The sequence below is a fragment of the Lutra lutra genome, chromosome 3, assembly GCF_902655055.1.
Source record: "Lutra lutra chromosome 3, mLutLut1.2, whole genome shotgun sequence".
Lineage (NCBI taxonomy): Eukaryota > Metazoa > Chordata > Mammalia > Carnivora > Mustelidae > Lutra > Lutra lutra.
This window is the reverse complement of record NC_062280.1, coordinates 120,314,688-120,339,274: the sequence shown is the minus strand read 5'-3', so window position 1 is coordinate 120,339,274 and position 24,587 is coordinate 120,314,688. Positions and strand designations below refer to the sequence as shown.

The 24,587-nt window shown below is 39.0% G+C and overlaps 1 long non-coding RNA gene across 2 annotated transcripts in view; it reads right to left on the bottom strand.

Annotated features, from left to right (window-relative positions):
* Nucleotides 1-1,800: 1,800 nt before the first annotated feature.
* The window catches only part of LOC125096178 (uncharacterized), a 46,377-nt gene continuing 23,590 nt past the window's right edge, over nucleotides 1,801-24,587 (bottom strand). Inside the window, exons 1-3 of one of the 2 annotated variants that reach the window (XR_007126093.1) lie at nucleotides 7,135-7,195; nucleotides 4,059-4,426; nucleotides 1,801-3,937 (exon numbers count right to left, since the gene is read on the bottom strand). This is a non-coding gene — a long non-coding RNA (uncharacterized LOC125096178). Of the gene's footprint in view, nucleotides 3,938-4,058; nucleotides 4,427-7,134; nucleotides 7,196-24,587 lie in introns of those variants that run through there. The other variant, XR_007126092.1, reaches the window with a different exon arrangement.

The following is a 24,587-nucleotide window of genomic DNA, read 5'->3' as shown; positions in this document are numbered from 1 at the left end:
GACTACCGTGGGTTTTAAAGAAAAAATATCCAAAAAATATCCAAAAATATCCAAAAGGTAGAAAGGACTCAGGTGAATTGTATACAGCCCATAACTAAACTAAAGACAATAGAAAGACTGAACATGGGGTGCCTGGGAGGCTCAGTCAGTTGAGTGTCTGACTCCTGATTTTGACTCAGGTCATGACTTCAGGGTCATGAGATCAAGCCCTGAGTCAGGTTCCAAGGTCAGCATGAAGCCCGCTTGTCCCTTTCCCTCTGCTCTTCCCCAAGCCCACATGCTCACTCTCTCTCTCTCTCTCTCTCTCTCTCTCTCTCAAATAAATAAATAAATAAATAAATAAATAAATAAATAAATAAAATCTTGAAAAAAAAAGTCTAAACACATACAGGAGAGGATAAGGAAAAATTTGACAGTTGAAGACCAACCTGAAGGAGGAAGAGAAGATATCTAATTGTATCAAAATGTGAAACATTCCAGAGAGCACAGAATGAATCCCACAACCTGGTATATTCAGGCTGTCTGCACGAAGCAAGCAAGCAAATTTATTTTAATTTTTGGACAAAAAATTACTCTTCCTTCTTATCTTTTGCTTACATAGTGCTAAAGTATTAGTTAAAGATTGAGGATTTTCTAAGGACTAACCTACTGCCAATTATAAAAACTTTTGTGGAAAGTGCCCATTTTAATAGTTGGGGAGAACAACTATAATTGAACAAAAATTTTAATGCAGTTGTTATTAAAAGAAACAGGTTTCTTGGCTGATAAATGAGCACTCCCATCATTGTGCCTCGGAGAATTATCTTTGAAATACGGGTTTGTGGTTGGTTAGGAGAGAACCCTATGAGAGGCTCTGTTGTCTCCTTGCCATGATGGGAAGGCAACGCAGACCTGCAGAGTTGGCATTTGCTTTCCATTTCCATCACCCATTCACACTCTAAATGCTGGCTAGGACGCATAAAAATTATTTTAGCTTAGGTAACTAAACCTTTCAATATAGCTCAAGTCCATAAAAGCAAAACAAAAACAAAAACAAGCTGCCTATTACAAAGTATGTAATCCTAGATACATTTTGACTTGCCTGGTTTAGTTTAGCGGACACTTACGCCTTAGTAATGTTCTCACCTAATCTTGTCTGGGTTAGAAGCTAAAAAAACATCTTCAACCTTCTTTCCTAACATGTTCTTAGGAAATCATTAGATTAGAGGGACCCTCAATTCATTTAATCCTGAATATGGATTCCTAAGCCATCATCTCCTCCTTTGAGATACCTACCACTGCAATGTACATGCTTCCCATATTCCATGGCAATGTCCTTCTCTCCAAAAAGCTGACTGCTGAATTGAAGAAATGTTAAAAAAAAAAAAAATTCAACAAATATAGTAGTAGAGTGGTGGTTCTTAACACCATCTACATATTTGAATCTTCTGGGATCCTTTCAAAACCATGCTGTGAGCAAGCCCAGCGTTAGATCTGCGCATTCAGAATCTGTAGTCAGGAGAGCTCTCCCAGTACTGCCAACACGCAGTCACATGGAGAATGGCTCCAAAGGCATATAATCAGTGCAGAAGACACGGAGTTTAGGTCAACAAAAACTTTGAGTGCCTACTGGATGCCACTCAAAATACAGTTGCAAATTTGGGGGTAATGTCTGAATGATTAAGAGCCCATTATAAATTCCATTATTTAATACTTCAAGTATTTTCTTTTGTTAATGTTTACTTGAACACTCATCAAAGTGATCGATACAATTCAGTACCTCAATTTATGTGGTGGATTTTGGCCCTTTGCAATGTGGTATTTATTGAAAATCTAATTCATTAAGAAGCCTTCCATATAGAACTATGATTTGAGGTCTATAATCCCAGATCCCCACTGGGCTGCAGAAATCAGTAAATCCAACATCACTTACTGAAGAGAAGCTAAAGGAAACGTTACACAATTGTACTTACACAGAATTCTTCATAGACCCGGTATGCTTGCAAATGTTTAAAAATTGTTCTCTATGTGTATGTGACATATTTTCCCCAAGCAAGGATTCATTTTATACCAATTTTTCAAAATCATTTAGTATATCATTTCTATCATATTTAATGAAAACAATTACATCTGCATAGAAGGCATTAAAAAAACAATAGAGTGAAGAATCCTAGTAATAAAAAGCCTGAACTGATATCTAAAAATCAATCTGGGATGTAAAAAAATGGTACTAGCATCTTAGATTTTAAGATTTCTTATACTGGCAGAAAATTTTCAGATCTAACTTAACACAGATGCATGACCACATTGTAAATATTCCAGAAAAGAACTCTCAGTGAAATTCATGTTCCTGGAAGTAGTTCTATTTCTCTGGCATATGGAAACTTGTCTATACACAGAAAGTGACTAGACATACAATCCACAAAGCGATGCTCAGCTCATGGTTTGGGAAAGTATTTTTCTTAAAAGACCACCTCTTTTAGACACATGGGTGTATGAATATACAAATGTTTTAGCATCATACATATGATTTCAGCAACATACATGTAAAATTTTTAGATCTATATAATTTTTAAATATCTATAGAGCATACAATTTTTAAATAAGCCATTATCAGCCTAAGTCTCCCCCACTAATTATGGGCAGAAAAATGTTTGTGCTTTCAGGAGCATAACCAGAACATAATCCAGACCTGGGAATTATTGGGATTTTTTTCAAAAGATATGAGTTTTTATGAGAGTTCTCAGCAAAGAAAAATTGGAAATATAGACTCAGCCAACCCTACCATATTGTGGCTCCTATAATGTACAAGATCTAACTTAAACCAACAAAGATTTTGCTCTGATCATGGAAGTGCCTATAGAACCTTGATCTACAGGTTCATGAATGCTCCCTGGTGGACATCAGCTTCAATTAGGTTTTTAGCTGAAAGGACTGGGGGAGAAATTATGCAGATACAGAAGACTTTAGCAAGTCAGAAAAAACTTCTTAAAAAGAAAACTGACATCACACACCTTTATGGAAACTTCTCTTATTCTTAAGCAATGAACAAAATATTTACATTTTGTAAAAATATGTGAATAACCAACCACCTTGATCAAGAATAGGTGAGTTCCCCATAAAATCTATTCCTTTTGGTACCACTTACAGATCAAAGGTGATCCAAAAATGGGCTCTATTTTATATGTATTTTTATGTAAAGTAAGTGTTTAAACTGTATCTCTCAAACCAACAGGCAATAACACAATATCTTTTGCTCTTGGAAGAACAGAGATATTTTGATGCTTAAGGCAGCTTTTACCCGTATTTTAAGAGACTACAGTGTATCCAATAAATGTGCACTGTATGTAATGCATTCTTTGACACACATTACATACTATGAGGGTTAACAATGCAGTCTGTCAAGCAATATAAAATAATTTCACATGATTTTATCCAGAAAGAAATACAAATGTATCAAATTGCTTTTTAGAAAAATGAAGGAATAAAATCAAATAAACATGGCGGTATGCTCTCAATATTTCAAACGCCTAAAAAGAACCTTCTTGGAAAACACATCTCAAGCTCACAGGATGAGGATTCAAGAGTTGCTGGACCTCTTAACTCCCTTCAGATAAGTAACTAGCCCATCTGAAACTGCAGAAAGAAGGATCCCCTCTGCGTCAAGCTTGCTAAGTGAACTGTTGAAATTTCCCCATCTCAGCAGACTTCTTTCTATAAAGGTCAGTAATCAGACTGCTGGCTGTGAATGCAGACTGAGGAAGTGTCGAGAACTGAGGAACAAGCTAGAATTTGCAGACACATACTCACACCCAGATCACTTTACCAAATATAGCTTACAATCATCTCAGCTCTGCCTCTACTTTTTTCTATTCCTTTACTTTTTATTTGGCTTTTCAAGACAAAAAAGCCACCAGCTCTGTTCCTGGATTTTCTGGCACTCTTTTTGATGGAATACCTGTAAAGAAATGAGTAAGTGTTTTATTTGTGTCTGAAAGGTTTTCATTAGCACTCCCCTTCCCTCCCCCAACACACGCACGCGCATTCACACATACACGCACTCACACTCACACACTCACAGAAGTGCTTTTCTTTGGTCCCATGTAAGTTGCTCTAATCATTATGTAGCACTGTTCCATCTCCTCTGTTTTCCTGTTCAGGCTCCATGTTCTTGTGCGCCACTGCTCCTGGCCACTTTCCTTGTCTCTTCCATTCTGTCTGACAGCTGGGCAGACATCCAAGATCTTTGCCATTTTAGTGGCTCAAGGAGTCTACCAGATAGTGTTCAGACTAGAGGGATGACCTCACAAGGAATTTATTTTTCCTTCTGGGTCTAAGTTTTGTGAGTTGGACACAGGACTGATGTATTTTCTAATTCAAGCCAATGGTAATGGAGCGACTGAACCAGAGTTGAAGTCTCTGACAGCTTTCTGTAGATTCAGAGAACCTGTTAGGAGGGGGGGAAAAAGAGTTTAAAGCAGAATCGGTCTTCTTCTGAAAATGTGACACGAATTCTACTCGGCATCCCTACCCTGAACATGCTAACACAATAGGTAAAGTCTTTTTTTTTTTTTTTAAGATTTTTTTCTTTTATTTGACAGATAGAGATCACAGGTAGGCAGCGAGGCAGGCAGAGAGAGAGAGAGGAGGAAGCGGGCTCCCTGCCGAGCAGAGAGCCCGATGCGGGGCTCGATCCCAGGACCCTGGAATCATGACCTGAGCTGAAGGCAGAGGCTTTAACCCACTGAGCCACCCAGGCGCCCCCACAATAGGTAAAGTCTTAAACATACCAAAAGTCAATAAACTCAAAGTTATGGTTTTCACAGCAACCGTAACTCATATGTCAGTGGCATTTTCCATGCCTGCAATAGGCGTTAAGTTTACCAGTCCAATGCAAATGTGTAGTGTAGCCAAGTTAGCTACTGAGCTCCCTGACTTTTCTTGACAGGGAACCAGTCAGACCCATCATTATACTCTGTTTAAATGGCACTTGTCAAGTTCCAGGCCAAAAAAACTCCTCCGTTTGTATTACCCTGACTGAAAAGAAGTACAAACTTACAAGGTTAACCCCCTCTGGGTAAACCAGGGACCCAAGGATTCCACATCCCCATTAGAAGCCCAGAATTCCCCAACTCACATACCCACATGGCTTCCAACCCCCTGAGTGTGGTTTGAGTTTTATTTCTCAGTAAACACGTGGAAAAGTTGAAGTACCAGTGGCATGTTAGGATATTTGAGGTAGTTAAGTTGACTTGTTTATAGATCTTTGAAGTTTTATGGACTTTCCAGGTATCATCTCAAGCACTGAATTTCACCAGAAACATCAAATATCAGTATTAGGAAAGTTCACAGTTTGTAGCCTGATACTTTAACTGCTTAGTAAATATTATAGCCTTTTTTATCAGTGGTGAGTTGGTAACTGATAACATTTTCAATGAGCTCTGAATTTTCTTTATAAGACTGCACCATCTCAAGCCTAGATATTGAGTTCTATGACTGAGGTAAAGAGATAACACTATCTACAATGAATATAGCTTTTGTCTCCACCCCGCCCCCACGAAGTATGAAGAAGTTATAAACTAACTTTGGAATTCCTCCCTCCTAAGCCCTGGCTGTGTCCCAGGCCCATTCTACAGGTGGTTTGGCTAAGACAGCAAGAACAATGACCCTAAGGTACTAACGTATGTGAGTGCGCCTGGCAGCCTGGCAGCTGTCACATACGGCATCATTGAGCACAGAAGAAAAGGCACCCCTCCAGCAAACCAAGTAGAAAAGAAGTATCCCCATTGGACATCCCAATTTAAGATATTTCCTCCCTGATGGCACTGCCTCTTGCTACGGCGCAAGGCTGCGGAAGTGCAGCCAGTAAAGCCTGGGCTGATCCCAGAAGTCAGGCACTCTTGCACCGGGCATTACCTGAACAGCCAAACACTGTGACAGAGCTCAGAGAAAACCTGCTCTGGCCAAGCTGCATAGCTGCTCTAACACAGCCCAAAGTTTGGGCTCAGTCATGTTCGGCCATAAACTTGGTCAACAGTTCATGACTCTATCATCTGGAGAACATCGCCTTATCTCTCTAAGCCTTGATCCCCCCAATATTGAAAACTGACACAATGATAACACCTCCCAACTACAAGTTAATAGATGGAAAGTCCGTAGCATGCATTGTGTTCAATTCTCTGCGGTCTCTTGGAGCAATTCTGGTTTAGGGTCAGGAAGCTGAGACTCTGCCTTTCACTGTATCCCTAACAAATGTGTGACCTTGAAAACTGTCTCATTTTAGGGCCACCTGGGTGGCTCAGTCGATTAAGTGTCTGCCTTTGGCTCAGGTCATGATCCCAGGGTCCTAGTCGGGCCCCTAGTCGGGCTCCCTGCTCATCCAGGAGTCTGCTTCTCCTTCTCCCTCTGCCTCCCCTGCTCATCCTCTCTCTCTCACTTTCTCTCTCTCTCTTAAATAAATAAATAAAATCTTTTTTTAAAAGTATCTCATTATACTTTAATTCCTTAATCTTTACCTCATGGGAATATTGAAATAATTATAAGTGAAAATTCTTGCAAAATAATTTTTATACCACTGTGTTATCTTTGAAAGTAATTACATATATCTGAAGTTTTAAGGTGAGAAAAACAATAGTAGAATTAGAAAATGGGTTTACTTAAATAGAATAGGAAAAATGATAATGGTATTTTTTCAAGAAGGAAGAGTCTAGCTCCTTCAGGCCAGGGTCGCAGTTTCTTAAAACAAAAATAACTCTGCTCAGGCAATTCACTGCAATTGTTTCCACTACGCTGTAGAGAAAGTTCTCACTAAAATAGCTGATAAGTATTACTGATATCCCAGGTGTTTTTTGTGCTTGACTTTGTAAGGTTTTTCACAGGATTCTTTCATGGCTGCTATAAAGCCTTTTTCGTGAAAACAACAAGATCTCAAAGGTTCTCACATACAGAGAAGAATGCTCTAGAAACATGGCCATGATCCTCGGTTGGGATAAACATTTTACAATGGGCATTTTTATTTGAGAATCGAAATATTGAGGGTCTCCCAAATTTCTGACTTACACTAAAAGAGGATAAAAGAGTCCTAAAATTACCCTTCCCTTCTGTTGTGACTTCACAGAAACTTCCAAAAAGAAAGAGATTCCTTTTGTCCATTACCCCTTGATCCATTCCACAGGCTTGAGATGGTGCTACTTATTTTAAGCCTCTCCAATCAATAACAATTACACAAAATGTCTTCTCCTGTCTTCTCCTCCACCCTGAGATAGAAGAAGACAGATTGAAAATGGGATAAGAAAGGCTGACCTCAGAGCCAAGGCAGGGTCACTGAAGCAACCTGAATGTCTGGTGCAATGTCAGCACATTTACAGAGCCATATACACAACCAGTGTATATCTCGGGTGGCCCAGACGAGTGATAAAGTCCCAGTGCCACCTTCTCCGCCCTTCACAACCCACAGGGGTTCAAAGGTCAGAAATCTGTAGCTGCCTTACTGATAAAGTCAGCCAGATTATTCATTTAAAATGTCACAGAAAATAAATGGGATTCTTTTCGATATGTTACCATCAGCATTAGGTTTATATCATTAAAATGCTTCAGCATTTTACTGACTGGCTTTGGAACATGTTTTATGTCTGGAACACAATTTTTTTTTTTTTTTTGCTTTCAACAAATTTTTGAGTACTCACATGTGTCTGGCAGAGCATTAAGTACTAGAGAAGGGGAGAATATGAAGATAATTACTGTTAAATAGGAACACTCTGAGGGCTACAGGTACAAGGGAAGTTTTTCAAAAAGAAGTTATTTTCTTAGCTGCTCAGAGTATTGTTACAGAACTTAAAATGTGTAAAAACAACATATTATGTTAAGTACTATAATAAAGGTAGAAGCCAAGTTTTGTGCGAGTTCCAAAGTAGAAAGCAATAAACTCCCTATTGGTTCAGGCAGGGCTTTAAATTAGAAGTGACATGTGACTATATTCATTTGTAGAGACAGAAAAAGAATTACTGCAATATTATTCTTTATTACAGAAATATGTATTTGGTCTTTCAGATTATTAAAATATATTTCTCACATGTATTTGGTCTTCATCCATCATTCCTTATGCACAACTCCCAAACCCTTGGAATTTTCTAAGTGTTGATGTCAGAAAAGTGTCTCTTACTTTGAGGTGATTTTTCTCCCCAACCTGAAGATGGAGGTGGGTTGCCAGGAGAACCAACCACGTGATTAGAGGGTTGGAACTTTCATTTCTATTCCTCAACCTCCAGGAAGGGAAGAGGGCCTGGGGGTTGAATAAATCACCAGTGGTCAATGATCCAATCCATAAAGACTATATAATAAAGCTTCCATAAAAATCCAAGAGCTCAAGCTTGGGAGAACCCCCAGATCTGTGGCCACGTGGATGTTCTGGGAGGGTGGTATGCCTGGAGAGGGCATGAAAGCTCCACACCTTTTCCCCACACCTTGTCCTGGACAGCTCTTCCATCTGGTTGCTCCTGAGTTATATCTTTTTATAAAAAGAGGTAATCTAAAAAAAAAAAAAAAAAAAATAGAGGTAATTTAGTATGTAAAATGTTTCTCTGAGTTCTGCAATCTGCTCTAGCAAATTTACTAAACCTGAGGAGGGGCTGATGGGAGCTTCTGATTTATAGCCAATGGGTCATAAGTGCAGCTAACAACCAGGTTTTGTGACTGGTATCTGAAGTCCAAGGCAGGGGATCATAGGAACCTCCAAAAGATAGCCGATTGGTCAGAAGCAGATTGTCAACCCAAATCTTTCTTATTAGGTAAACTGAGGCAAAATCAAATTACCAAAAATGGACTTTATTCAGGAATAGCAGTGAAATTGCTATTTGAGAAAATGCATGTTGCCCTATGCTGCACGCAAATCCTTCTAGGGTTTGGGATGGGCTGTATTTACTGGCACAGAGAGCAAAGAGGGGGAAATCCAGCCTGATTCCAAGCAGTATGCTCATCAGCTGGAGAAGGGCAAGAAATTCTTGGCAGATGTTCATTGGTCAGGAGATAAGTCTTGGCCTATAATTCAGGCATTTACCAAAAATCAGTCTCTCACTTAAGTTTCTGTTCTTCTGAGGGTATATGCATGACATTCTCCATGTCATCTCCTCTGGTTACCTTGTAGATGGGAATCTTTTCACTAGATAATAACCTGGGCTTGCAATCAGCATCTGAAAGAGGCATTGGGCAGTTTTATGGGATCCTGCCCCCAACCTGGGGAATCTGATGCTGTCTCCAGGCAGATAGTGACAGAATTGAGTTGAATTGTAGGACACCCAGGTTGTGTCACAGAGAATGGCTTGTTGTGGGGGGAAACCTCCACACATTGGGTGACCAGGGCATCAGAAGTGAAACGTCCCATATGAGCAACACAGGAGACTCACAGGTAAAGAAATACAGTGGGGAAGAGCAGGGTTTCTCTCTACTTAGGACAGAAAAGGCCGAGGACTTTTTCTGTATAATTATACACCATGACCACATGGGTTTTTTTTTTTTTCCAGGTATGGAAATGTTTCAACATTTAAAAATCAATGCACATAATCCATCATGTCAATGGACTAAAGAAGAAAAATCATGTGATCATACAGATAGATGCAGAAAAAGCATTTGATAAAATCCAATAGTGATTCCTGGTAAAATATTTCAGCAAACTAGAAATAAAGAGTAACTTCCCCAAATTGCTAAAGAACAATTACAAAAGACTCAACTAACTTAACATCATACTAAATTGTGAAAAAATGAAAGGTTGTTTCACCCTTCAAAGCAGGAACTAGGTAAAGATACCCCCTCTCTCCACTCCTATTCAACACTACTGGAAGTCCTAGTTAGTGTAATAAGACAAACAAAAGGAAGTAAAAGGTATAGAGATTAAAAAGGAAAAATTAAATCTTTCTCTGCTCACAAAAGAGACAACCGTGTATGTAGAAAATCCCAAAGATTTGACAAAAATAAATTACTCCTAGATTACAGCAGAGTCATAGGATACAAGGTTAATACACAAAAGCAAATTGTTTTCCATATACCAGTAATAAACAATTGGAACTTGAAATTAAAAACACAATATAATTTATATTAGCACCAAAACCTCCCTGAAACGCTTAGATATAAATTTAAAAAAATACACACAGGATCTATGTGAGGAAAACTACAAAAGTCTGATAAAAGAAGTTTAAAAAATTCTAAATAAACAGAGATATTCCATGTACATGGGTAGGGTGACTCAATGTTGTCAAAATCTCAAGTTTTTCTCCATCTCCAGCTATCAATTCAATGCAACACCCACCAAAATTTCAGCAAGCTATTTTTGCAGAAATTAACAAACTGTCTCTACATTGTATATGGCAAGACAAAAGACCCAGAATAGCAAGCAAAATACTGAAAACGAGGAAAGTTGAGGTTTGGCACTAGCCAACATCAAGACTTACTATACATGGCCGCTTGGGTGGCTCAGTGGGTTAAGCCTCTGCTCAGGTCATGATCTTAGGGTCCTGGGATCGAACCCCACATCAGGCTCTCTTTTAAGTGGGGAGCCTGCTTCCCCCTATCTCTCTGCCTGCCTCTCTGCCGACAAGGAAGTAGGCAACAGAAGCTCCCATTCACTGCTGGATAGAATATGAAATGGTGCTACACTTTGGAAGACAACCTGACAGTCTCTTATAAAGCTTAACATAGTCTTAGTATACAAGGAAGAAACTACATAACCTAAGTATTTACCCAATTGAGTTGAAAAGATATGTCCACAAGAAAGAACAAATTTTGAAGAAAAGGTAAAGCCCTGCACATGAATGTTTCAGATGATTTTATTCATAACTGACAAAAACTGAAAACAATCAAGGTGCCCTTTAATAAGTGAGTGGGTGAACAAATTGGATTACAAATGTCCAAAGGACTATTCTTCACTGACAAAAAGGAAAGAGCTATCAAGCCATGAGAAGACAGGGAGAAAACTTACCTGCATATTGAGGACCTTGACAGTTTTGAGAAGTAAAGGTTGGGTATATTGTGGGATATCCCTCCACTGGAATTTGTTTGATATTTTTCTCATGTTTAGATTAGGGCTCTGTGTTTTTAGGAGGAAGATCACAGAGCTAAAGAGCCATTGCCATCACATTATATCAAGAGTACATACTGTCAACATGATTTATGAAAGTTAATGTTGACCTTGACCATCTGGTTGAAGTAGGGCTTGTCATGTTTCTCCACTGTTATATAGTAAGTAAAAGTTACTTTTTTATTTCCCTGGTCTGTACTGTACTCATCGCAAAGAAGTCACTATGCACAGCATACCCTGTAAGGGCAGAGTGGAAATATAATTGATTTAGAATTCTTCTGCAATGGACATTTGTCTCTTCTTCACTTAATAATTTATTCATTAACTTACATACCAGATGATCACGAATAAATCTGACAAAAATTTTCAAGACTTGCTCACTGAAAATTATACATTGATAAGAGAAATTAAAGACCTAAATAGAGAAATACCATTTTCAAGTATGGTTCTTAAGACACAATTATTAAAACCCAACCTCCCACAAATTGACCCACCTAGTGTCAACTCATAGGGTCAATTTGTAGAATTTGGCAAGCTGATCCCAAAATTCATTTGAAAATGCAAATAATCTTGTAGTAGTCAAAATGACTTTGAAAAAGAAGAACAAAGTTGGATCACTCATATTATATGATATGAAGATTTGTTTTGTATCTACTCATTATATACTTATTATCAAGGCAACATGGTCTTGCCATATAGGTAGGCAGATAAATAAATGACAATGTATACAGTCCAGAAGTAGACGCCTATATATATGATCAATTGATTTTCAGAAAAGGTCTCAAAGCATTTCAATAAGGAAAGGAAAGTATTTTCAACAAATTGTGCTAAAAAGCAGACAGCCATAAGCAAAGGGAAAAAAAAATTTACCATTTACCTCACAACATATGCAAATGAGTCCTAGACTAGGAGCTAAAACAAGAAACCTTCTTGAGGAACATACAGGAGAAAAATCATAGTATCTGTGGGTTTAAGATTTCCTCAATAGGACAAAAATATCACAAACTATAAGATAAAAATACATAAATTAGATTTACTTCAAATTTTACACTTTTATTCTTCCAAAGACATTGTTAAGAATATGAAGAAAGAGAGTCCTCGGGAGCAGCGTCGTCGACCAGAGCAGCAGCATCTCCGACGGGAGCGGCAGCGCCGCCTGGAGCGTCATCGTCTGGAAGGGTCGTCCTCAGGGCTGACCTCATAGATCCTCTGTATCGATGAGCTGGGACATGCAGTAGATCTGTTTCTGTCCCAGGCCAAGATCCCACAACTCTAGAGAAACAGTGAGGTCAAAACAGCATTAAGAACCCCTCCCAGATTCTTGCATTGAAATCCAGGGAAAGAAAAATATACCTTAAATGAAAATTTAACCATGTCATTCATCTAATCAGAATCTTTAGGTGCCTCAAATACCTAAAGAATAAAGGCCAGGAAGGGGAGACAAGATGGCGGGGAAGTAGGAGGAGGCGCTGTTTCAACCTGTACCCTAAAGTGAGCTGATTACCTACCAAAGAACTCCAATCACCCATGAAATCAGCCTGAGATCAGAATTAGACACGTCTGGATCTCTACAGGGGCGGAAGACGCCAGTGAGCAGGTAAAGCAGAGTGGGAACATCGGACTGATATCGGAAGATAAACAAAAGGAGGAGGGAGCCACCAGAGGCGACCGATTGGAAAGTAATACCCCAATATGAGAGTGCCCTGCATCTGGGGACCAGCATTAACTTGGAGTCTGGTTAAAAGCATTCAAAAAGAGCAAATGATCGCAGGGGGAAATTGTGGGAATTGGGGCGGTTAGGGACAAGGGCTTAAGTCCCCAGACCCAGGACAGCCTCCCCTGGCACTGAGCCAGAGAGAGTGTGGGTGGAGAAACCAGGTCTGGAGAAACCAGAGAAGCCAGCGCGCCAGAGAACGCGTGGGGTCCTGCTCCTGTGAGGGGCTGGGAGCCTTGCCAGACAGCAGAACGCCATGCCCTGCTATCAGAGCCTGAGACACGTGAGCCCCACACCCTCCCCTGGGAGAGTTGCACGCAGGTGCCAGCCTGGTGCTCTTGGACCCAGAAAGACCAGGCACTCCCAGCCCCGGCCATGGGGAAAATCTCAGTGTGTGATCACTGCTTGGAACCTCTCTGGTGGTCTGGAGCTGCCCAGACAGCTGCCACAGCTGTGGTTTTAGGTACAAGCAGGAGATCCTGCATCCCAGGGACCTCAACTCAGAACCTGCTCTGCGAGCAGCTCCGCAGCACCCACAGGGGAGCAGACTGAGGCTTCTCTCTGAGAGGGAAGTTGGGATGCAGTTTGCTTTCCTCTAAACCTCCAAAAACCATCAAAAACTGTCAAGGTGAGAGAAAAAAACAAAAAACAACAAACAAACAAACATAAAAACCTCCAGAGAACCAAAGCATGAAAAAAACCGGTTTCCTCAGAGCCCACCCCCTTGAGGGGGGTGGGAGAACTTAACTCAGGGAACATCATTGACTGAAAACCCACGAGGCAGGCCCCTCCCCCAGAAAACCAACAAGGAAAGAAAAAAAAAAAAAAAAGAGGACAAGAGAACAACCACCACTACTTCATAGATACAACTTTTATTTTTAACTCATTCCCACTATTCTGGTTCTTTTTTTTATATATATAGATAATTTTTAACCTTATACCATCACAGTGAAATGTCCAGTACATCAAATTCCATAATAACCTTCTAACCTGAACTTTTTGATACATACACCCGTGTTTTTCTTTTGTTTTTCTATTTTTTTTAATTTTTTTAAAATTTTAGTTTAGTTTAGTCTAGTTTATTCTTTTTTTATTTTTATTTTCTGATATTCATATAGACTTAAACTTCAAGGTAACCCCTTTTCCCCATCAATGCTACCCCTATAGGTAAACCAATTTTTAATCCCCCTTTATCTTAGGAAAGTTGAGTCCTTTAACAAAGATATCAAGATACATCCAGGAAGAATCAAAATAACCTTCCTCACCCACACTGAGAATTTATAACCACTCTCCCATCTTTTTCTTCTGCCAGTGTTTCTGTGTATTTGTGTTTGTCCTGATAGTATATAAATCTTATACTTGGGGTTCTTTTTGACGAGGTCCTTCCTTTTTTTGCTTTTATATATATATATTTTTTCTCTTGTCATATACTTTTGTCAATCTTATTGTTTGTCTGTTTTTCTTTGTATACTTCATAAATCTTACTTTGGGGCCCATTTGGGCTGAGCCTTCTCTTTTACTTCCCTTTTTCGCCTCTCTCTCTCTCTCTCTTTTTTCTTTTTCTTTTCTTTTTTCTCTCACGTGGGTGGGGAATCCTGATTTCTCAGAAGCGTTCCAGGGTGCACCAATGTGAATGGCCTAAATGTGCCCATAAAACAACACAGGGTTGCAGATTGGATAAAATGACAGGACCCATCCATATGTTGTCTACGAGAGACCCATTTTGAACCTAAAGATACACCCAGACTGAAAGTGAAGGGATGGAGAAGCATCTTTCATGCCAATGGGCCTCAAAAGAAGGCTAGGGTAGTGATTCTCATATCAGATAAATTAGATTTTAAACTAAAGACTGTAGTCAGAGATACAGAAGGACACTACATAATTCTTAAAGGGACTATCCACCAAGACTATCTAACAATTGTAAACATCTACGCCCCCAATATGGGAGCAGCCAATTACATAAGAAAATGATTAATCAAGATAAAGAATCATATTGATATGAATACATTAATAGTAGGAGATCCTAACACGCCTCTCTCAGTAATAGACAGATCATCGAAGCAGAAAATCAATAAAGAAACAAGAGCATTGAATGACACATTGGACCAGATGGACCTCATAGATATATACAGAACATTCCACCCTAAAACAACAGAATACTCATTCTTCTCAAGTGCACATGGAACCTTCTCCAGAATAGATCACATACTGGGTCACAAATCAGGACTCAACTGATACCAAAAGACTGACATTATTCCCTGCATATTCTCAGATCACAATGCTTTGAAACTGGAGCTCAATCACAAGGAAAAGTTTGGAAGGAACTCAAACACCTGGAAGCTAAAGACCACCTTGCTTAAGAATGCTTGGATCAACCAGGAGATCAAAGAAGAACTTAAACAATTCATGGAAACCAACGAGAATGAAGACACTTCAGTCCAAAACCTATGAGATACAGCAAAGGTGGTCCTAAAGGGGAAATAAATAGCCATCCAAGCCTCCCTTAAAAAAATTGAAAAATCCAGAATACACCAACTGTCTCTGCACCTTAAAGAGCTGGAGAATCAACAACAAATCAAACCAACTCCACACATAAGAAGGGAAAATAATCAAGATTAGAGCAGAGATCAATGAGGTAGAAACCAGAGATACAGTAGAACATATCAATGAAACTAGAAGCTGGTTTTTTGAAAGAATCAATATGATCGATAAACCATTGGCCATACTAATCCAAAAGAAAAGAGAGAAAGCCCAAATTCATAAAATTATGAATGAAAAGGGAGAGATCACAACTAACACCAAGGAAGTAGAAACAATCATTAAAAGTTATTATTAACAGTTATATGCCAATAAGCTAATCAACCTAGATGAAATGGATGCATTCCTGGAAAACTATAAACTCCCAAAATTGAACCAGGAAGAAATTGACAACCTGAATAGACCAATATCTAGTAACGAGATTGAAGCAGTGATCAAAAACCTCCCAAAAAACAAGAGCCCAGGACGACAAATTCCCTGGGGAATTCTATCAAACTTTCAAAGAAGAAATAACACCTATTCTTCTGAAGCTGTTTCAAAAAATTGAAGCAGAAGGAAAACTTCCAGACTCTTTTTATGAAGCCAGCATTACCCTGATCCCCAAACCAGGAAAAGACCCTTCCAAAAGGAGAATTTCAGACCAATATCTCTGATGAATATGGATGCTAAGATTCTCAACAAGATCCTAGCAAACAGGATCCAACAGCACATTAAAAAGATTATCCATCATGACCAGGTGGGATTCATCCCTGGGCTACAAGGATGGTTCAACATTCACAAATCAATCAATGTGATAGAACAAATCAATAAGAGAAGAGAGAAGAAACACATGGTCCTCTCAATTGATGCAGAAAAAGCATTTGACAAAATCCAGCATCCGTTCCTGATTAAAATGCTTCAAAGTATAGGGATAGAGGGAACATTCCTGAACTTCATAAAATCTATCTATGAAAGACCCACAGCAAATATCATCCTCAATGTGAAAAAGCTTGCAGCCTTCCCGTTGAGATCAGGAACATGAAAAGGATGCCCATTCTCACCACTCTTGTTCAACATAGTGTTAGAAGTCCTAGCAACAGCAATCAGACAACAAAGAGAAATAAAAGGTATCCAATTGGCAATGAAGAAGTCAAGCTCTCTCTCTTCACAGATGACATGATTCTTTATATGGAAAAACCAAAAGACTCCACCCCCAAATTACTAAAACTCATACAGCAATTCAGTAACGTGGCAGGATACAAAGTCAATGTACAGAAATCAGTTGCTTTCTTATACACTAACAATGAAAATACAGAAAGGGAAATTAGAGAAACGATTCCATTTACTATAGCACCAAGAACCATAAGATACCTGGGAATAAACCTAACCAAAGAGGTAAAGGATCTGTACTCGAGGAACTACAGAACACTCATGAAAGAAATTGAAGAAGACACAAAAAGATGGAAGACCATTCTGTGCTCTTGGATCGGAAGAATAAACATTGTCAAAATGTCTATACTGCCTAGAGCAATCTATACTTTTAGTGCCATTCCCATCAAAATTCCAACGGTATTTTTCAAAGAGCTGGAGCAAATAATCATAAAATTTGTATGGAATCAGAAGAGACCCCAAATTGCTAAGGAAATGTTGAAAAACAAAGATAAAACTGGCGGCATCACGTTACCTGATTTCAAGCTTTACTACAAATCTGTGATCACCAAGACAGCATGGTACTGGCATAAAAACATACACATAGGCCAGTGGAACAGAGTAGAGAGCCCAGATATGGACCTTCAACTCCAGGGTCAAATAATCTTCGACAAAGCAGGAAAAAATATACAGTGGAAAAAAAACAGTCTCTTCAGTAATTGGTGCTGGGAAAACTGGACAGCTATATGTAGAAGAATGAAACTCAACCATTCTCTTACACCGTACACAAAGATAAACTTGAAATGGATAAAAGACCTCAACATGAGACAGGAATCCATCAGAATCCTAGAGGAGAATATAGGCAGTAACCTCTTCAATATCAGCTACAGCAACTTCTTTCAAGATATGTCTCCAAAGGCAAAGGAAACAAAAGCGAAAATGAACTTTTGGGACTTTATCAAAATCAAAAGCTTCTGCACAGCAAAGGAAACAGTCAAGAAAACAAAGAGGCAACCCACGGAATGGGAGAAGATAATTGCAAATGACAGTACAGACAAAAGGTTGATATCCAGGATCTATAAAGAACTCCTCAAACTCAACACACACAAAACAGATAATCGTATCAAAAAAATGGGCAGAAGATATGAACAGACACTTCCCCAATGAAGACATACAAATGGCTATCAGACACATGAAAAAATGTTCATCATCATTAGCTATCAGGGAGATTCAAATTAAAACCACATTGAGATACCACCTTACACCACTTAGAATGGCCAAAATTAGCAAGACAGGAAACAACATGTGTTGGAGGGGATGTGGAGAAAGGGGAACCCTCTTACACTGTTGGTGGAAATGCAAGTTGGTGCAGCCACTTTGGAGAATAGTGTGGAGATTCCTTAAGAAATTAAAAATAGAGCTTCCCTATGACCCTGCAATTGCACTACTGGGTATTTACCCCAAAGATACAGATGTAGTGAAAAGAAGGGCCTTTGGGACCCCAATGTTTATAGCAGCAATGGCCACAGTCGCCAAACTGTGGAAAGAACCAAGATGCCCTTCAACGGACGAATGGATAAGGAAGATGTGGTCCATATACACTATGGAGTATTATGCCTCTATCAGAAAGGATGAATACCCAGCTTTTGTAGCAACATGGACAGGACTGGAAGAGATTATGCTGAGTGAAATAAGTCAAGCAGAGAGAGTCAATTATAATATGGTTTCACTTATTTGTGGAGCATAACAAATAACATGGAGGACATGGGGAGATGGAGAGGAGGAGTTGAGGGAAATTGGAAGGGGAGGTGAACCATGAGAGACTATGGCCTCTGAAAAACAATCTGAGGGTCTTGAGGGGGGTGGGGGGTGGGAGTTTGGGGGAACAAGGTGTTGGGTATTAAGGAGGGCACATATTGAATGGAGCACTGGGTATGGTGCAAAAACAATGAATACTGTTATGCTGAAAAGAAATTTTAAAAAAATTAACTTAAAAATACATGAAAATTTAAAAATACAATAAAAAAAAAGAATATGAAGAAAGAAACCACAAACTGGGTGAAATGTTTATGAATATATATCTGGCAAAGGACTTGTATAAAGAGCATTTCTAAAACTCTTATACTTAAAAAGAAAATAAACAACCCAGTAAAAAATGGCAAAAAATATTTGGCCATTTCTCAAGAAAGATAAATGGATAGTAAAAAGGTATATGCTCACTTCATTAGGCCCCTGGGAAATGGTAATGTAAACCAAGAGATGCCATTGCACACCAACAGGAACTGATCAAATTAAAGATTATCCATACCAAGTGTTAGTGAGGAGGTAGAGCAACTGGAACTCTCATACACTGCTGGTTAGATGGTAAAATGATCCAATCCACTGTGAATCTGAAAGTCAATTAGGTAGTTTTGTAATAAATGAAACATGCACCTACCATGTGACTTAGCAGTTTAACTCCTTGGTATTTGTCCAAGAGAAATGAAAGCCTATGTCCAAAGACTTATATGTAGATATTTATAGCAACTCTATTTGCAATAATCAAAAACTGGAACAATCCTCATGTCCTTCAAAAGATATAAAACTGTTATTCATCTGATAAAATACTGAGGTGTGGCCATACACTGGAATACTACACAAAAATAAAAGGAATTAACTATTGACATTTGCAACAACAAGAATAACTTTTACAGTAGTTATTCTGAGTGAAGGAAACCAAATAATGACAACAAAACCAAATAACAACAACATTGTGGGGAGCCTGAGTGGCTCAAGTTGATTAAGTGTCTGACTCTTGATTTCAGCTCAGGTCATGATCTCAGGATCATGGGATAGAACCCTATATCAGGCTCTTCACTCACCAGGGAGTCTGCTTAAGGATTCTCTTTCTGCCTCTTCCTCTTACCCCCCACAAATAAATAACTAAATCTTTAAAAAAAAGAAAAAAGAATACATGTAGTATGATTCCATTATATGTAAAAGTCTAGAACATACAAATTAATCTGTAGTGACAGAAGCAGGTCAGTTTTTGCTTGGGAATGGGGTGGGCAGAGTGGAGTGGGAAGGAGTGAGGGATGGCAAAGAGGCATGGAGAAACTTTTGAGGGTAATGAATATGTTCATTGTCTTGATTGTGGTGATGGTTCCATGGGTGTATACAAGGTCAAAATTTCACACTTTAATATTTGCATTTTATCATATATCAATTACATCTCAATAAAGCAAAAAACTAAGTGATCAATCCATCTTACATCCTCTTCTGACTGTAGTTCCATCTGTCTGCCTCTACTTCACTTCAGCAGCCCTTCCAAAGGCTATATCCTAAAGTTGGCCATTACCTAGAACTCAACCCATTCTGGAATCTCAAACTTAACACCTTGCTTTTACTCACACAACCTGTTATTCCAACTTATTCGCTTCCTTATTCTCAAGATTTCTAACTTTCAGTCACTTCAAAGCCCAGGTCCCATGATCCAGACATTTTGCAATTTTTCTAATTTTTTTCATCCTGCTTAACAACTCCCTCCACAACCCCATGTGAGGACACAGATACTCTGTGGAAACCCCCACACTGGACCCTATGCATCTGGTGACACTACTATCTTCTTTGAGATTTAATTTACTTTTCTTTGAAAATTAGAATCTATAGTCCATTACTTCCATCACTTTTATTACTTCCACATTTCTTGAGTCTTATTTTACTCCAAAATCTCACACCCCTAGTCCTTCCTTTGAGCTAACTTTGTAAATCCCCAATATCTGATCTGTCAAACTCTCCCATTCCACTCTTCTACTATCTATAAGGCATGCTGAATGCTGAGGGAGAAAACTTACACAATTGGAAAGATTGTCACACCTGATTGTCCCCTAAACCTACACTAACTCTTCTCCATTTCAGTTATGCCAACTCCATTTATAATTATGTAAGCCAAAACCCCTCAAGAGTTATCTTTCTATTCTCTTCTTTTCTACACTCCACCTGCAGTGAATCAGGAAATTCTGTTTGTTCCATCCCTTAAATTTATTCAGAATCCAACCACTACTCACTATTTCTAATACCACTATTTTGGTCCCAGCTACTATCTCCAATCACCTTCATGACAGCCCTCTCCCTTCTGGTCTCCCTGCTTCTTCATGCACCCTCCATCTATTCACAAGACATCAGCCAGAGTCATCTTTTTAGTACCTAAGAATGTTCATATGTCACTTTCCTGTTCAAAACCTGCAATCCTCCCCCATTTTACACAGAGTAAAAAATCCAATGCTCCTGCATGATCTGCACTTCCCCGTAGCATCTTCTTTGACCTCACCTCCTACTCCTCCCCATCCCCACCTTGCTTAGGAAACATCTTCCATACTATCCTCCTTTTTCCTTGAGTATGTCAACCACAGTCATGCCTTGGGCACTGGAATGTTCTCTCCACTATCTACACGGCTAATCCCTTCCCTCTTCCAAGTCTTTGCTCATATGGTATCATCTCAAATAAGTTCTACCCCTACCTATATTCATAATCTACCTATTCAGGCCCTCAACCTGTTTTATGTTTCCCTTTATTTTACACTACTTTTCATCTACTATAAACTACAATTTTCCTCTTTTGTTTCTTGCCAGTCTCCCATCATTAAATATGAACATAAACATCTTGACTATTTGTGTATCAATGCATCTGATAAGACTAAAAAGTCTTTTCACATAGAAAGCATTTGGTTAATATTTACTGAATGAATAAATGAATATTAGTGTTCTCTGTATACACTAATACATTAAAAGATGGCCTATGGAGTCAAAATATTGAGTTCAAGCCCTTCTCTAACAACATAATTGTCAAAGCATTTTTTAAAAAATTCCCTGTGCCTTAGTTTCCCCATCTCTAAAATAAAGATGATTATTTTATCTGTCTTAAAGAGTTATGGTAAGAATTAAAAAATGAATATATTTACAATGATTAAAGTTATAAGTAGAATGCAGTAAACACCCAACAAATATTAGGTATTTCCCAATTCCACCCCTCCGAAAATCTATTTAAAGTGCTCTACCTAACCTCAAGCCTACCTCTTCTATATTTTCAATGGATGAACTTGCCCCTAATTAACAGGGAAAAATGTAGTGTACCAAGCAAGGACTCTTTCTTTTCTCCATTAAAATGAATTTATACATAAACTTGTATTTCATCATTTTCTTTGGTTCTCAGTGGAGAAAATAACCCTTCTTCCCAGAGCCTGTGCCATGCACCACTCATGCTCTGTAACCATCTCTTCCCACAACCTCAAGGACAGTGCTCTATTCTATCTTTCTATTTCTACTGTCTTTCCTTCTCAACACACACACACACACACACACACACACACACACAGTGTCCTTCCACATTTGCTCCAAAAATAAATAAAATCTTACCTTCTTAAATTTCAAATCCTGTTCTAAATTCCATTCTCTCTTCTTTTCCTTTCTTTCATAATTCTTCTTAACTCAGTAGAATATATTGGAGATTACCCTTTCTCTCTTCCTTTCAACTCACTGTTCTTTTCAACTCACTATACTCTGACATTCCTTTCACAACTCCAATGAAATTGTTCCCTTCAAGTTCACTAATGACTGCCACATTTCCCAACCCAGTGTTCAGTTTCCTCTTCCTTAACTCGATATACTTGTGTCTGTAACCATTCACTTCCTGCAATGCTAACTTTCTTGATTCTCTTCTGAGCTCCATGACTTGTTAATCTAGACTATGTCACCGATTTGTTATCTTCCTTCCTAAATGTCCATTATCCCTCCAAGTCTTTGCTTTTGGCTCTTTTCACCTGACACCAGATTCTTCATCTGAACAGACTGCACTACTTATCATCCCCTGGACTTTGGTTATTTACATGTGGAAAAAAAAAAAAAAAAAAAACCCAGACTTCCATTAACATCAGTCTTTAAATTAATATAATAGAAATATCATTAGGTCCCAAACTGGACCCAATATCAAAATGTTTCCTCTTTCCAACTCCCATATCTCATTGAATGATGTTACCATCCATCCACTTGCCCACACAGAAATTTGGCAGGCATCCCAGATTCTTTTTTCTCATTGAGACTTCACACTGAGCTACCAAGTCCTACAGATTCTAACTCCTTAATATTGACTCATCTCCATGCCATTCTCTCTATCCCCAAAGTCATTACCTTAATCCAGACCCTCATCACTTCTTGCCTGGATTACCACAACTGCCTCCTAACTAGTCTCCTTCCCTCAAGCCTGGCACAGCTCCAATCCCTACTGCACACAGTTGCCTATGTGTTCTTTCTGAAATACAAATCTGATCATGTCATTTTCCTATTGAAATTCCTTCAATTCCTCCATAGCTTTCAGGATAAATTTGAGACTCTTTAGATTAACACACAAGATACTTCATGATACGATGTTCCCATACATTCTACCTTCATCTCTCCTCATTAATTCCCACAAATTCCTTGCTCTTGGTACTACACTGCTTAAGATTCAACAAATGTCACATGCTATTTCATTCTCCATCCCTTCACAAATGGGGGAATAGATCTCCCCTCCCAACCCCATCTATCTGACTGCTTGTCATCTTTGAGAGATGATATCAGCTCCTCTACCACTATCAAGTCATCCCTGATCCACTAGGAATTGTTAGCTGTCCCTCTATTTCTTTTACATCTCTTTCCTGACCACTAATATTTACTGATCTTAGCTACATACCATGCATTGTTTATGTACCTTTCAAACGTTATCACATTTAATTCTTAAAATGGTACTTCAAGATGGTAATGTTATTATCCTCTTTTTACAATGAATAAATTGAGATCCTGAGAAGTTCTGTAACTCATCTAAGTTCATACAGCTTAAAAGTGACAAAACCCAGCTTTTCCCTCTCTGAAGCCCATGGTCCCAAAAATGATGCTAAAACTGTTTTATCATTCAATATGTTATTGGTTGGCTTGGCTATTGATTTCTCACACAGGATCTGGCATATAGCAGCTTATTAATAAGTAAATTAGTGAATATGTTTGATTTGGGAAATATTGATATCGGGATATCTACTAGGCCTCTGGGTTGGCATGTTGTTTATCAGGTCTTGGAGCTCCAGCAGAAAATTAAGCTACAGGTAGAAAACTGAAACCCTTCAGCAATAGCTGAGACTGTGCAAGGGAGGACATTGGCATGGAGCACAGAACCGAGGGGAGCAGCAAGAGCTGGGGAGTGAGAGAACGGAGTCAGAGAAAAATGGCACCAAGGGAATTCTACTAAGGTGGAAGCTGAAACAGAGATAGATATGGGGATGGGGTGGGAAGCTCAACAGAGACAACCCTAAAAATGTCTCTATTGTCAAGAGTGTGAAATTATTATAGGAAGGCCTAAGGGAGAACAGGCTCATTTCTACTCTGCCTTTTGCCCTTGACCACCTGGCCCTGGTTGCCTCACTGAGACTGAATGCCCTCAATCTGTATTAGGCTAACCCTCAATTTCCGCCCCTGCCTCCCAGCACCCCCCCCCCCCGCAAGGAGAAGCCCTCACTACCCCAGGTGAGAGTGTGCACTCAACCCTGTAGTAGACGGAGAACAGAGTTGTGGCCCTAGTTTCTTGTCATAGAGCCCCCTGAGGTGGAGAGATAAGTCACAAAATTGTTTACATATAAATACAGAGAATATGAAATAAAATATTTAGGTAATAGACTCAGGATCACACGAAAAATCAGGGTTCCGTTTTTTTGCCCACATTTTTTTTTTAAAGTTTATTTCTTGAAAGGGGAAGGTCCTATTTGGCTTAACATAATAAAGGTCCACTTTAATACTTTTGTTTTTGATAGAGTGACCACAGAGGACTTTTGCCACATTCTGAAAAATATATGGATTTCTTCAACCCTCTCAGCAGTCATCTCTGCATTTTTCTCGCTCTTTCCGATGTGTGAGCTGTTTATGCCCAAATGTCCTGGCCTCACGTGTGCTCTCTGGCAGGAAGCTGTACTTTTGTGGAAAATCCTCCCCCTTCTTGCATGTCCTTTCTTTGACACACCAAATGTTGTTCCCTCTGAGGTGCTTGGGAGTGGTAATCCTGATGGTGTGAGTCATCCTCCAGGGGAACATCTTACAAGGTTTGGAAGTCCAACTTGCCCAAGAGGAGAGTGACTTTCTTCTTATATGTTAACAGTTTTC